The 14428-nt window shown below is 38.7% G+C and overlaps 1 protein-coding gene across 3 annotated transcripts in view; it reads left to right on the top strand.

Annotated features, from left to right (window-relative positions):
• The window catches only part of MACROD2 (mono-ADP ribosylhydrolase 2), a 2318987-nt gene that overhangs the window by 329629 nt on the left and 1974930 nt on the right, over positions 1–14428 (top strand). The gene's annotated exons all lie outside the window — the stretch shown is intronic.

Here is a 14428-nt window from a genome sequence, read left to right as displayed (position 1 = left end):
GTGGGGCTTAGAAGGCATCACTACGAACAAGGCTAGTGGAGGTAATAGAATTCCAGTTGAGCTATTCCAAATCCTGAAAAATGATGCTGTGAAAGTGCTGCACTCAATATGCCAACAAATTTGGAAAACTGAGCGGTGGCCACAGGACTGGAAAAGGTCAGTTTTCATCCCAATCCCAAAAAGGCAATGCCAAAGAATGCTCAAACTACTGCACAATTGCACTCATCTCACATGCTAGTAAAGTAATGCTCAAAGTTCTCCAAGCCAGGCTTCAGCAATATGTGAACCATGAACTTCCTGATGTTCAAGCTGGTTTTAGAAAAGGCAGAGGAACCAGAGATCAAATTGCCAACATCTGCTGGATCATGGAAAAAGCAAGAGAGTTCCAGAAAAACATCTATTTCTGCTTTATTGACTATGCCAAAGCCTTTGACTGTGTGGATCACAATAAACTGAGGACAATTCTTCAAGAGATGGAAATACCAGACCACCAGATCTGCCTCTTGAGAAATCTGTATGCAGGTCAGGAAGCAACAGTTAGAACTGGACATGGAACAACAGACTGGTTCCAAGTAGGAAAAAGAATACGTCAAGGCTGTATATTGTCACCCTGCTTATTTAACTTCTATGCAGAGTACATCATGAGAAACGCTGGGCTGGATGAAGCACAAGCTGGAATCAAGATTGCCAGGAGAAATATCAGTAACCTCAGATATGCAGATGACACCACGCTTATGGCAGAAAATAAAGAGGAACTAAAAAGCCTCTTGATGAAAAGTGGAGAATGAAAAAGTTGGCTTAAAGCTCAACATTCTGAAAACGAATATCAGGGCATCCGGTCCCATCACTTCATGGGAAATAGACAGGGAAACAGTGGAAACAGTGTCAGACTTTATTTTTCTGGGCTCCAAAATCACTGCAGATAGTGATTGCAGCCACGAAATTAAAAGACGCTTACTCCTTGGAAGGAAAGTTATGACCAACCTAGATAGCACATTCAAAGGCAGAGACATTATTTTGCCAACAAAGGTTCGTCTAGTCAAGGCTATGGTTTTTCCTGTGGTCATGTATGGATGTGAGAATTGGACTGTGAAGAAGGCTGAGCGCCGAAGAATTGATGCTTTTGAACTGTTGTGTTGGAGAAGACTCTTGAGAGTCCCTTAGACTGCAAGGAGATCCAACCAGTCCATTCTGAAGGAGATCAGCCCTGGGATTTCTTTGGAAGGAATGATGCTAAAGCTGAAACTCCAGTACTTTGGCCACCTCATGCGAAGAGTTGACTCATTGGAAAAGACTCTGATGCTGGTAGGGATTGGGGGCAGGAGGAGAATGGGACGCCAGAGGATGAGATGGCTGGATGGCATCACTGACTCGATGAACGTGAGTCTGAGTGAACTCCGGGAGTTGGTGATGGACAGGGAGGCCTTGCGTGCTGCGATTCATGGGGTTGCAAAGAGTCGGACACGACTGAGCGACTGATCTGATCTGATCTGATCTGATGTGAGTATTTCAGATAAATCTCAGAACAGTAAGCTGGAAAGAGAACTAAGCATCTTTCAAGACAGACCATTTATAAAACTTTAAATTGGTGTAAACTCATCAAGAACCTTTACCATCATCAGTGGACTTGAAGTCACAAACATTTTTTCTCTTATTTAACTTTGCCTCTGGTACTTCATTTTGGTAAATTATTTTGTCATTTCTATCCATTTCTAGGTTTTCTCTTGTAATAATTGAGTTATATCTCAGAGGATATCATTGGTAGTGGGAAGGTAGTGATTGTTTTTCATGTCAGTTGATAAACTAGTTTGGATGATTTTACTGAAAGTTAAAGTTGATTGTGTTCATCTGAAAAGGAAAGAATTCTGACAATTAAAACATACAAATTGTGAGTGTTACATCTAGCTGTTGCAGCTATAATGTGTTGATTGGAACTATTTCACGAATCCTTCTCAGGAGCAATCCAAGTGCTATCTGCTGCTCAGAGAGAAAATACACTCTGTATTTGCCATCACAACGTGCTGATTGCCGTAGCTTGCCCAAGGCTAAACTTGCCATAATAAAAACTTCTGGGCTGAAACACAGTGATGGCATTCAGGTTATTTGCCTCCTAAGTTGTTTCTGCACTATGTGAACCCCAAGCAAACAGCTCTCAGTTTGAAAACCTCAGAGAGTTCTGTCATTAGGCATTACTGAGTTCCCCTGTGTCAATTCTTGAAGATTATGTTAGCTGAAGTCTTGCAGTGAGCAGTGGAATCTAGATCTTACATAGCTGAAGGCAGTGGATTAAAATGGTTTACATCTTCTGACTTTGTCCAGATCACTGTATGAAACTCACTTTGATAGATGCCTTTCTGTGAGGGTGTTATTATTTTTAAAGACTCATAGTGGATTCTTTGCCTTGTGTATCCTTTGCTGTTTGTTGTTTAGTCACTAAGTTGTGTGTGACTCTTTGTCACACACTAGTGGACTGTAGCCCACTAGTCTCCTCTGTCTATGGGATTTCCTAGGCAAGAATACTGGAGTGGGTTGACATTTCCTTCTCCAGGGAATCTTCCTGACCCAGGGATCGAACCTGCGTCTCCTTGTTGGCAAACCGATTCTTTACCGCTGAGCCACCTGCCTTCTAAAACAGTGTTAGGTCAGGGATCTTAGACTTATTTCATGCAAGTTTCTTAGTATGGTCCTGGAGGAAAACTTGAGAAAGACTTAGACACATGACTAAACCCATCTTTTTTTTTTTTTTTTTAATTTTTTAATTTTTGAATTTTTTTTTTATTTTTAAACTTTACATAACTGTATTAGTTTTGCCAAATATCAAAATGAATCCGCCACAGGTATACATGTGTTCCCCATCCTGAACCCTCCTCCCTCCTCCCTCCCCATAAACCCATCTTATAAATGCCGTATCCTTAGGAAATCAATTGTGGATTAGTTTGAGGAAGTGACCACGTGTATCTGCATGGGAGGCTGTATAGATCTCTTCCACATATTTCAAGGTCTGTCTGCAACTATCCCTTTTTAAATTCATGGGAATAGCTATGTGTTTGAGTGCCTCTTAAGGAAACTGGTTGTTGTGGGGATAGGCAAAGGCTAGAAAGAGAGTAGGAAAGGAAAAGAAAAAGAGATGGAGCGAGTGGAAAACTGGAGATTGAAAGGATGAAGAGTGAGTAATAAGAGTCATCCTGTGGTTATGACCTGTACTCTTAAGGGCAATCCAGTATCAAAATTGGCTCTCCTTTTGCTCAGAGAGGAGGAGCGTTTTTCGTTTGCCAGCCTTCACTGTGTTTCCTACGTGTCTTGGGATCGCGCATCAGATGAGTAGGAGGGCTTCCTCCGTCACTCCCAGTGAAATTGTTGTCGTCACTTAGCATCGCTACTGTGAACCAGCCTTTGGAAAACATAAATTTGAAAGCAGTATGTGGAAGTTCAGCCCTCGCATTAGTATTTTTTCTTGTACAAAATGAGGGGAACCCAAGACCATTTTTTTCTGAGGGAGCACATGATTCAGCTTCTTCAAGGACAAAGTTTTTAAATCTGATCCCTCAGATAATATCCTTAAATAAATAAAATAATCATTTTCCCTAGCCATAAAAGTATATCACTTAGGACCCTGAAAAATACTGCTAACAGTACTACTATTTTAAAGTAGGAAATTTGGAAAATTAAAAAAGTAAAAAAAAAAGTCATCTATCAGCAGTGAGCACTCAGGAGTAGTTATCAGAGTCCCAAGTGATCCTTATTTTCCTTATCTTTGGGGCAATGGATAACTGGAAGCCCTCAAGTTTTGTGGCTGCTTTCTGGGGTCATATTTTGAGTAATACCTATTAGATGCTATATTTTAGCTTGTGCTCCTATGGACCTTAATATTTAAATAGCTTTAATGATTGCATTTAAATCTATTTTATTCCAGATTAAGGCATATAGGTAGTAATTCTTTAACCAGAAGATTACAGAGAATTACCTGATGATTTCACTGTTGTACCTCTCCACGTACTACCATGGATCTGATACAGGGCTAATTCTTGACCATACTGGCTAATATAATTAATGAAGCATGTTGAAACATATGTGCATTTGCTGCACTGTGTTTTTCATTCGGTATAGTAATATTAGTGCTGTTTTTGGTGAAATTGCACTTGGTTTTCCTTACATAATTATTTATGCTTATGTTTCTAATAGGATGTAGATTCTAGATCCCTCGGTTGTAGACGTTGCTCATGGTTAGAGCACATATGTGGGTACAGGTGTGGGATGGGCTTACTGGGGGCTTGGGAGAATGGAAGCTTTTTTCTTTTATCACTTTTTTGAAAAAAAAATTCTGATCCAAGTTTGTGATAATTTTACTCACAAAAGAAAAACTATAGCATGTTTCTAAGTACTAATGTTCAGGAGGGTCAGGAAAATATGGTTATACCCTTTACATTATTTTTGCAGTGAATTTGTTATTTGAATGTTCTTCAGTTATTAGCATTTTTAGCCCATTAGCAGTGATAGCACAGTCCTAAATAACTATAACAGACTTTGTAAGAACCAGACCTCTTGACCTAAAGGTCCCCTTGTCCCAATACTTTCTGAACTCTTCAGACAAATGTTAGCATATAGAAATGTTTATTTTGCCAAGGATGCTCTTCCTTTCTGTCTGGCACATTCATCTCCCAAATGATGTTGATTTTTAAGAAGTAGTTTGTTTTCCAATTAACCTTCATATACTGTTTTGTGAATTGTACTATAATAGTTACTTAGTAAATATATGCTTAATAAATATTTGGCACTGACATTCAACCAAATATTTGTTGAATTAAAAAATCATGTTAATGTTTCCATTTCCATTACATAATACTAGTAAAATAATAATTCTGGTCAGTGGGCGTGACTGCTAGATATTCTTTGCAAATTCTGTGGTTGGGCATAGCTTCAACTAATTCAGGGTTCTCAGCCTGCCTGGCTATAGGACTCATCTGGGAAGCTTATAATACTTACAGACTCCAAGGATCCACCGCAGACCTGCTAGTCACAATCTCTGGGTAATTTGGAACATCAGATAAGTCAGAGAAACCTGAAACTAGGGAGTCTGACCTAGGAAGTTGGCCAGTGTGTATCTGTATATTGGTATTTATGGGTCTGGACTGAGTTAGTAACGTTCATTTATTTCCAATGCTGGTCAGCTAAAATATCAGAAGAGAAAATTGCTCTGATGCGTTCTTTAAATTACAGCTTCTATGAGACTTCATTGAAGTAATTTTTAAATTGTCATAATTGATAAAGATAAAATTATTATTCCCATATGTGAAACACTTTTCTAATGTTTTTCATATGTTTATTAAACGTTAGTACAGAGAGGTGAAATAATTTGCTCAGGGCCAAATAAGTAACAAGCGGGAAAACTTGACTTTGAGCCTAAAAAGTTGGATTTCAGAATTTTTACAATTAACCCCTGGAATTTATTGCCTGTAGCCACCAAATACTAATGTGTTAGGCACTAATATACTAAGCGCTTAATATACTTTTAAAGTCACTTACCAATCCTATAAAGTAGGGTTAAGAAAGGGAAGTTTAGAGAGATTAAGTAATTTGCCCAGAGTTACCCTGCTAGTAAGTGGTAGAACCAGTGTGGTTTGAAGCTTGGTTGGCTCAACTCCAAAACTCTGGGCTTTTAACTACTGCCCTATATGCAAGAATGACAGGCTTGAATATGCTGTCTTGTTATGTCTTCAGTAGACTGTACAAATAATGGTAGTTACTCAGGGCTTTTGGGAAGGTAATTGTGTAATACTTTAATGTCTACATTAAGTAATGCTTTCACTTAATATTGGCAATATAAAGGGTCAACATTGAATTTTAGAAGAAAATCTGTGATATATTATAGAGTTCCTTGTTCCAAAAATATTTTTAAAGAATAATTTGATTCCTCTGTCACTAGCTTGAAAGTAGAGCGCTGATTAACATACTTTTCTTAAAGAGTCAGACAGGACTGAGACAAGGGAGCACACAGAGGTCCTTAACGCTGTGTGTTTTAATGCTGTGCCTGCGTGCTTAGTCGAGTCTTACTCTTCGTGACCCCACAGACTGTAATCTGCCAGGCTCCTGTGGCCATGGAATGTTTCAGGCAGGAATGCTGGAGTGGGTCGCCATTCCCTGCTCTAGGGGATCTTCCCGACCCAGGGATTGAACCCATGGGTCTTGGGTCTCCTGCACTGGCAGGCAGATTCTTTACCACTGGTGTCACCTGGGAAGCTGTTTTAATGTTAAAGGATAGAATAGTTGGTGGAAAATTATGTATTTGTGAACACTGGGAAGATGTTACACTTAATTTCCTTCATTTGATCATTAAATATTTTACACATGTGCATTTTGTCATAAGTAAATGTTTTTTCTCTAATTTGAAATAATTTATAAATGTAAGTATTTATTAAAGATTTAATAAATCTTTAAATTATTAGGACAAGGAGTTCTGGCATGCTGCAGTCCATGGGGTTGCAAAGAGTCAGATACGACTGAGCCACTGAACAATAACAACAAAGGATTTAATTTGAACTGCTTCTCTTTTCCTCTCTTTTTTGTCCCAAAATGAAGGTGAAGTGTTAATTGGTTTTAATGGCTCCTACTGTCATCTCTCTGTCTAGGACTTGTAAGGAAAGGGGGAAAATTGAAGAAGAACTTGTGAAATGTGTATGGGGAGGTGAGAAAGCTTAATGTGCTTGTGAACCAGCACACTTCTTCTAGGTAGTACTATTGCAGTGTAATAAATATTGAAATCCAATTTTTACTTTTAGCCCTCACCCTTTAAATGTAATAGTTAACATTCAAAGAGGGATTTTCTAAAGAAGCATAATAACTAAACTCCTGTACCTGGAAAATATCAGTGCCTGATAAACTAGGAAATAAGAGTGTCTTGTTTAAACATGCTTATAAAACCAGAGAATAGACCTTTTTTTCCAGAGCAAGGGCATGCTAATTTGGGTTCACAACCAGAATGGAGTACTCTGGGTTGTGCAATTTGTTGTTACACTTTAGCAGAAGACTATAGCTGCCTGAGCCATGTATCTGGCTGTTTATACTCTCTCTTTCCCAATAAAAATGATTCCCACCAGCAGGGGCTAATTCATCTAAAACACTCTGCCAGGAACTCTGTGACTTTGACTTAACAAGTAACCATCTAGATACTTGTTCTTATATGGCAAAAAAATTTTATTGGGGTTTTAGAATACATAAAGAAGACTTTTATCATTTTAGATTAAGACAGTAAATCTTTAAAAATTTTGGTACTCCTTCCACCTTTTAGCAGGCCAAAACATACAAATAGCTCATATAGCTAAATATTAAAAAAGCAAACAACCTAATCAAAAAATGGGCAGAAGATCTAAATAGACATTTTAAACTTTTACCAAGGGTCGAAGAGTAAGATAATGAGCCCCATCCTGTGTTAGAAAGAAAAGTATGCCTTTGTTAGCGTTGCTGCTGCTGCTAAGTTGCTTCAGTCATGTCCAACTCTGTGTGACCCCAGAGATGGCAGCCCACCAGGCTCCCCCGTCCCTGGGATTCTCCAGGCAAGAACACTGGAGTGGGTTGCCATTTCCTTCTCCAATGCATGAAAGTGAAAAGTCAAAGTGAAGTCACTCAGTCGTGTCTGACTCTTAGCGACCCCATGGACTGCAGCCTACCAGGCTCCTCCGTCCATGGGATTTTCCAGGCAAGAGTACTGGAATGGGGTGCCTTCTATAAAATCAGTACATGATCAGAGGGAAAATAGAAATTGCAGAGAAAATCTGTTGATTTTGCTTCCCCACTTTCTACTTTTTGTCACCTTCTCTAATCATGATGGTGTGATCACTCACCTAGAGCCAGACATCCTGAAATGTGAAGGCAAGTAGGCCTTAGGAAGCATCGCTACGAGCAAAGCTAGTAGAGGTGATGAAATTCCAGCTGAGCATTTCAAATCCTAAAAGATGATGCCTTGAAAGTGCTGCACTCAGTATGCCAGCAAATTTGGAAAACTCAGCATTGGGTCAGAACTGGAAAAAATCAGTTTTCATTCCAATCCCAAAGAAAGGCAATGTGAAAGAATGCTCAAACTACCGCACAATTGCACTCATCTCACACGCTACCAAAGTAATGCTCAAAATTCTCCAAGCCAGGCTTCAACAGTACGTGAACCATGAACTTCCAGATGTTCAAGCTGGTTTTAGAAAAGGCAGAGGAACCAGAGATCAAATTGCCAACATCCATTGATCATAGAAAAAGCAAGAGAGTTTCAGAAAAACATCTATTTCTGCTTTATTGACTATGCCAAAGCCTTTGACTGTGTGGATCACAATAAACTGTGGAAAATTCTGAAAGACATGGGAATACCAGACTATTTGACCTGCCTCTTGAGAAATCTGTATGCAGGTCAGGAAGCAACAGTTAGAACTGAATATGGAAAAACAGACTGGTTTAAATGCTTGTTAGAGAAGGTGTCTTAAGATGAATTAAAATATGGAGTTTTATGAGGTGTAGGCCTGCACATTAGTCATAAGAATTAGAGAATTACAGGCTAATGGTGTCATAAAGATTTGATTGGGTTACATTTGTGGATATGTGGTGAGATTGTCAGTTAAGAAATACAAAGGGAGTACTAATAGGAATGAGTTAATTTCATTCCAAAATAACCAGTGTACCTGAATATTTGGGAAGATTCTGAAACTAGAGAATAAGATGTTAATAAATGGAAAGAAAAAAAAAAAATTGGGAAAGGAGTACATCAAGGCTGTATATGCAGAGTACATCATGAGAAATGCCGGACTGGATGAAGCACAAGCTGGAACCAAAATTGCCGGGAGAAATATCAATAATCTCAGATATGCAGATGACACCACCTTTATGGCAGAAAGCTAAGAACTAAAGAGCCTTCGATGAAAGTGAAAGAGGAGAGTGAAAATGTTGGCTTAAACAGCATTCAGAAAATGAAGATCATGGCATCTGGTCCCATCACTTCATGGCAAATAGATGGGGAAACAATGGAAACAGTGACAGATTTTATTTTGGGGGGCTTCAAAATCACTGCAGATGGTGACTGCAGGCATCAAATTAAAAGATGCTTGCTCCTTTCAAGAAAAGCTATGACCAACCTAGACAGCATATTTAAAAGCAGAGGTATTACTTTGCCGACAAAGGTCCGTCTAGTCAAAGCTATGGCTTTTCTAGTAGTCATGTATGGATGTGAGTTGGATTCTAAAGAAATCTAAGTGCCAAAGAATTGATGCTTTTGAACTGTGGTGTTGGAGAAGACTCTTGAGAGTCCCTTGGACTGCAAGGAGATCAAACCAGTCCATCCTAAAGGAAATCAGTCCTGAATATTCATTGGAAGGACTGATGCTGAAACTGAAACTCCAATACTCTGGCCACCTGATGTGAAGAACGGACTGATTGGGAAAGACCTTGATGCTGGGAAAGACTGAAGGCAGGAGGAGAAGGGGACAACAGAGTATGAGATGGCTGGATGGCATCACCGACTCAGTGCACATGGATTTGGGTAAACTCCAGGAGTTGGTGATAGACAGGGAGGCCTGGTATGCTGCAGTCCATGGGGTCGTAAAGAGTTGGACATGACTGAGTGATTGAACTGAACTTCCAATGCTTCTTCTAATAGTAGACATGGAGAAAGTATTTCTTCCATCATCAAAGGTGAAAATAAAGTGTTCTGATTATTTACTAAGAGCCAGGTATAAGTTGAATGCCTAAGTTGAAATATATAATTTATTCTTTACAATTAGGAAGCACTATTATTATCCTCTTTTACATAAGGTGAAACTGAGGCTTAGAAAGGATGGGTAAATTTCTCATGGCCAAATCCCAAGTAGGTTGTAGAAACTGGATTGAAATCCAGATTTCTCTAATTAAAAGACAATGCTCTTTATCATAATCTCTAATAGCAGTTGTACATAGAATTTAATAGTGTGTTCTTGTATGTTTAGTTTTACACATTTGGAGTCAGCATATTCCAGTGAAGAGAGCAATGTAGAAAAGACAGGAGATCAAGAGTTAAGATCCTTGCAGCTGCATTTGGAATCAAGTTGTTTTTTTGAATTCTAATTCTGCCATTTATATTGTGTGGTGTTAGGTGAGTTACAGAATCTTTTGAACTTTACTTTCTTTTGTGAATTGGAAAGCAAAGGAGATAATTAATGTGGAATACTTTGTAAATGGTCTGAGTAGTTATCATGAAGTTGGTATTGATACTCTTGTGTTTGTAGAATGGTTTACAGTTTGCAAAGAGCTTTCAGAAAAGTTGTCTCAGATGATACTTAGTGATATATCCCTTTGAAGCTCATTCATTCTTTTACTCCTTTATCAAATAAATATATTTTTGAGGGTCTATTAAGTGCCAGGCATTGTTCTATATGTTGGGGTAATTTAGCAGTGAGGCAGCAGGAGAAAAAAAAATTCTTTGCTTTCATGGAATTTGCATTTTAATGTGGAATATGGATAATAACACATACATAAATTATTCAGTATGTTTGTGGCCCCGTGGACTCTAGCCCACCAGGCTTCTCTGTCAATAGGGATTCTCCAGGCAAGAATACTGGAATATGCCCTCCTCCAGGGGATCTTCCCAACCCAGGGATCGAACCCAGGTCTCCCGCATTGCAGGCAGATTCTTTACTGTCTGAGCCACCAGGGAACCCCCTACATTACATAATAGTAACAAGAATAAAGGTAACATTTATCTCCTATATGTTGAATACTATAAGCCATGCTCTCTTCAGTAGTTAGAAGCATATTTTGATTCCTAGGTGTGCTTTTCCATTATGGACTTCTTAAACACTGTCAACAGGTTATAGTTCAACTGCAAACTTTTTGTCCCAAATTTTGTTTTGTTTAAAACAACAAAGGGATTGATTTTTCTATTTAATTGTTATTACACATCATTAAAATTTATGAAAGTTCTTCTAGGTAGCTCTAAGATTTTGTGACATATTGGCTAAAATTATGAAATTAAATGTAGATCTCTAAAACCTGTCTCTATTTCATAAGTCTGGTAAATATACTCTGAATAAGGCATTTCAGTAGCTCAAAGATTATTTTTAAAATAATTATTTAAAAACAATTAAATAATCTTGGCATCTTTTTTTTTTTGTAGATAAATTAGTAGTATTCATGGGTTTTATACCTCAAATTCAGCTCCAAGCTTGGTGAAAATTCTCAATAATCTGGCACTTCCCTCCTGGGTCTTAGAAGACACAAAAGAATCATGAGAAGGTGTTATAGTGAACTCAGACACAAAGATTTATCTGCCAACTCTGAGTTTAAATTTACTGAAAGCTGCAAGAAAGACAAGTGTTTTTCTCAGGATAGTTTCCAGCTGTTATTGACCACTAAAGTCATCACTCAGCATTTGTAAACCTTGGGACACAAATTCACATTTGCAGCATTGAAATGGTTTGAGATTTAATCCTAAAAAAGTCTTCTAATTGTTACCCCAGTAAAAGGAAATAATTTTTTTATGGAAATGAGAACTCAGTTTTAAAGTTATTGAAGAAACATTTCTGCTATTTAAAGAGAGGGGTTAAGAGCTCAAGCTTCTGGAGCAGACAGGATCCTTCTACCACTTGCTAACTGTGTAACTTTATGAAATTTTCTGTTACAGATCCAGCATATACCTGTGTCTTTCCCCTCTCTCTTCTCACTATCACCATTTGGTTCCATAGTACTCATTCTCCACAGAGTGGCTAGTAACTTTATCACAACTGAAATCTGATAGTCTGATCCCTACACCTCTGTCTTCCTCCTCCTCCACCGAGACCCCTGTTAAGAACCCTCCCGGGGCTTCTCTTACGCTGGAATGAGGTCCGAACTTTCTGCCATGGCCTCTGCCTACCAGACCCTTCAGGGACTCAACCAGGTCTGCGTCACTGCTCTCACCTCCGCTCGCTCACTGAGCCTGAGCCCCCTGACATTCTTTTCAATCCCTAAATTCACTAAACTACTCTGAACACTACCTCATTCTTCGTGTGGTTGACTCTTTATCCCTTAGGTTTTTATCCCTCATGACCCAATCTAAACAGGTTTTCCTGTTATCCTCATTCAGGCACCATGTTTTCTCTTTCATGGCATGTATAAGATCATGTCATGATTTTTTGTTTTATATTCATTTGGTTCTTGATTAATACCTGAATTCCTGCCTCCTCCAGTTATAATCCCCATGTCTTTTTAGTTCATTGCTGTATACTCAGACCCAGGCACAATAAATCATCATTAATATTGAATGACTAAAATATCTAATTCCATAAACTTTCAAAGCATTAATTTTCTCATCTGATAAATACAATGTAGTGCCTTCTTCTGCTCTCTAGTGCCTTTTTCTGTTTTGTATCTCTTTCCATCTGAGGGTTTGACCTCCTCTCTGGCCCAGCTCCTGACGGCTTCCTCTGAGCCCATTGCAGCCCTTTATTTTTGGATTCCAAGTTCCCATGCTACTTGTTAAGTTACTGTGTGAAGTAAACAAGATTAAAATATTTAAAATAGCACTATGCTTGACCAAATCTGCAGCATCTACAGCAATGGTATGGTCACCAAACATTCATTAAGAGCACTGTATGTGTGAGACATTGCTAATGTTTATAAAACATATTTTTAAAAGATAGCTTTGTTAGACTTTTGTTTTACCTTATCTTTATTGTTTTATTACTGTTAGCATTGGTCTTCACATCTCAGAAATTAAAATGTAGAATTCCAGCAGTGATTCCATGCTTTTAAATGGAACCTTGATATACATGAGCCTCAGCTTTGTATTGCCACACTTATTAGAGCCATGATGTACATTCAAAAGGGTAATTGCTTTGGGTAGTCATTTCCTAGACTGCACTCCCCACCCCCTCAACCAGCGGGTATTGAGAGAGAAGCACAGCTTTTTTGTGTGCACACAATGAGTCTCTAAAATCCCATTATCCCCAACCTCCACATGCTTCCTTTTGAAGTCTCTTAAAAATTAAAAAACAAACAAACAAAAAAAAACACCTTTCAAGACAGTCCTAAAATTAATTTCTAATCTCATTTCACCCATCTAGTATAAAAATGAGATGATGGGTAGGAAGTGGGAGGGCTCTAGAATGTGATTTGCTTACCCCTGGAATTCTATGATATTTGTGGGAAAGCCTGGTAAAGTTTGCATGGGTGGGTAGACATACTTCTTCAAAAATACTCTGAGATAAAGTTACATTTAAATCTATTTTGATGTCCAGAGAATAGAAAAATGTTAATTTGGTTATTCCAGTTCTTTCTCTTTCGTCTGTTCAGAATGTCTCTAGTAGTTTCCACGGACTTCTCAAGAGCAGCATCCTTTTAAACTCTGATCTTCTGTTAGAATCCTCCTCTGCTCTCCTTTTCTGCTTTGTGTCTCTTTGTACCTGAGGGTTTGACCTCCTCTCTGGCCCAGCTCCTATCTGCTTCCTCTGAGCCCACTGCTCTCCTTTACTTTTGGATTCCACCTTCCCATTGCTACTCTGCTTCTCTTAGCATTTTCTACCACCTTGAATTAGTTGACATCTTTTCCCTGAGAATGACACCTTCCCTGTTACCTGTTCCATCTCTTACTGTCACTGTTTGGTGAAACTGGAAGAGGAGAGGGGTGTGGAATAGAGAGAGTTTCAGAACAGTTTCCCTGCCCGTGAAGGACCTTTCCTTGATTGTGTTTTTTTCCACCACTATTCAAAGTCCTTTCTTTTGAAGTTCTTATTTTACATCAACATCATCTAATTCCATCATCATCTCCTCCTTCATCTCTAAGCTATTTCCCCATCTTCCTTAAGGCTTGTTCTAAAAGCCTTCCCTGCGTCCCAGTCCTTTCCATCTCTGAGTGGTTGTTTCCTCCTCACTGGTGACTCTTCCAAAATGGCAGCTTCTCAGTCACAGGCTTTAACTTCCAGCATCTTAGAGTCACAGCCATAGCTTGGACCAGACCTCTTGTCCATTTCAGTTTTCTTTACTCCTGTTAAATAGGCTCTCTGTCCTCATTGTATGTTCCTAACTCTATATCCCATCTCATTCCTGAGGTCAATAAAATCTTCCCGTTATTCACTTCCTTTTTCTCTCTCTTGATCGATCAAGATCCCTTTACCTCTAATGTTCTTAGAGTAGACTTAATCATTATTTCTGTTTTCTTTATCTCTCATTATCCTGCCAACATCACAGAGGCTTTTTGCCTCCTTGCTCTGCTGACACTGCTTGAGGATCCCTGATGGTCTCCTTTTTTTCGTATTCAATTTCCTCTTCCAAGTCTATATTCCTGACTGCCTTTTGGACATCCTCCTTTTGAAAAATGTTTCTAGCTCCTTGATTTCATTATACTCAATATTTTCTCATGATGAATTCCCTGCTTTGTAACTCATCTTTTCTGTTTTTTGTTTGTTTGTTTGTTTTCGTACGCCTCTTTCCTCTTCTGTCCCTA

Source organism: Bubalus bubalis, chromosome 14 (genome assembly GCF_019923935.1).
Source record: "Bubalus bubalis isolate 160015118507 breed Murrah chromosome 14, NDDB_SH_1, whole genome shotgun sequence".
NCBI classification, from domain to species: domain Eukaryota; kingdom Metazoa; phylum Chordata; class Mammalia; order Artiodactyla; family Bovidae; genus Bubalus; species Bubalus bubalis.
The sequence above is the reverse complement of the archived record's forward strand: the minus strand, read 5'-3'. Positions and strand labels throughout refer to the sequence as shown.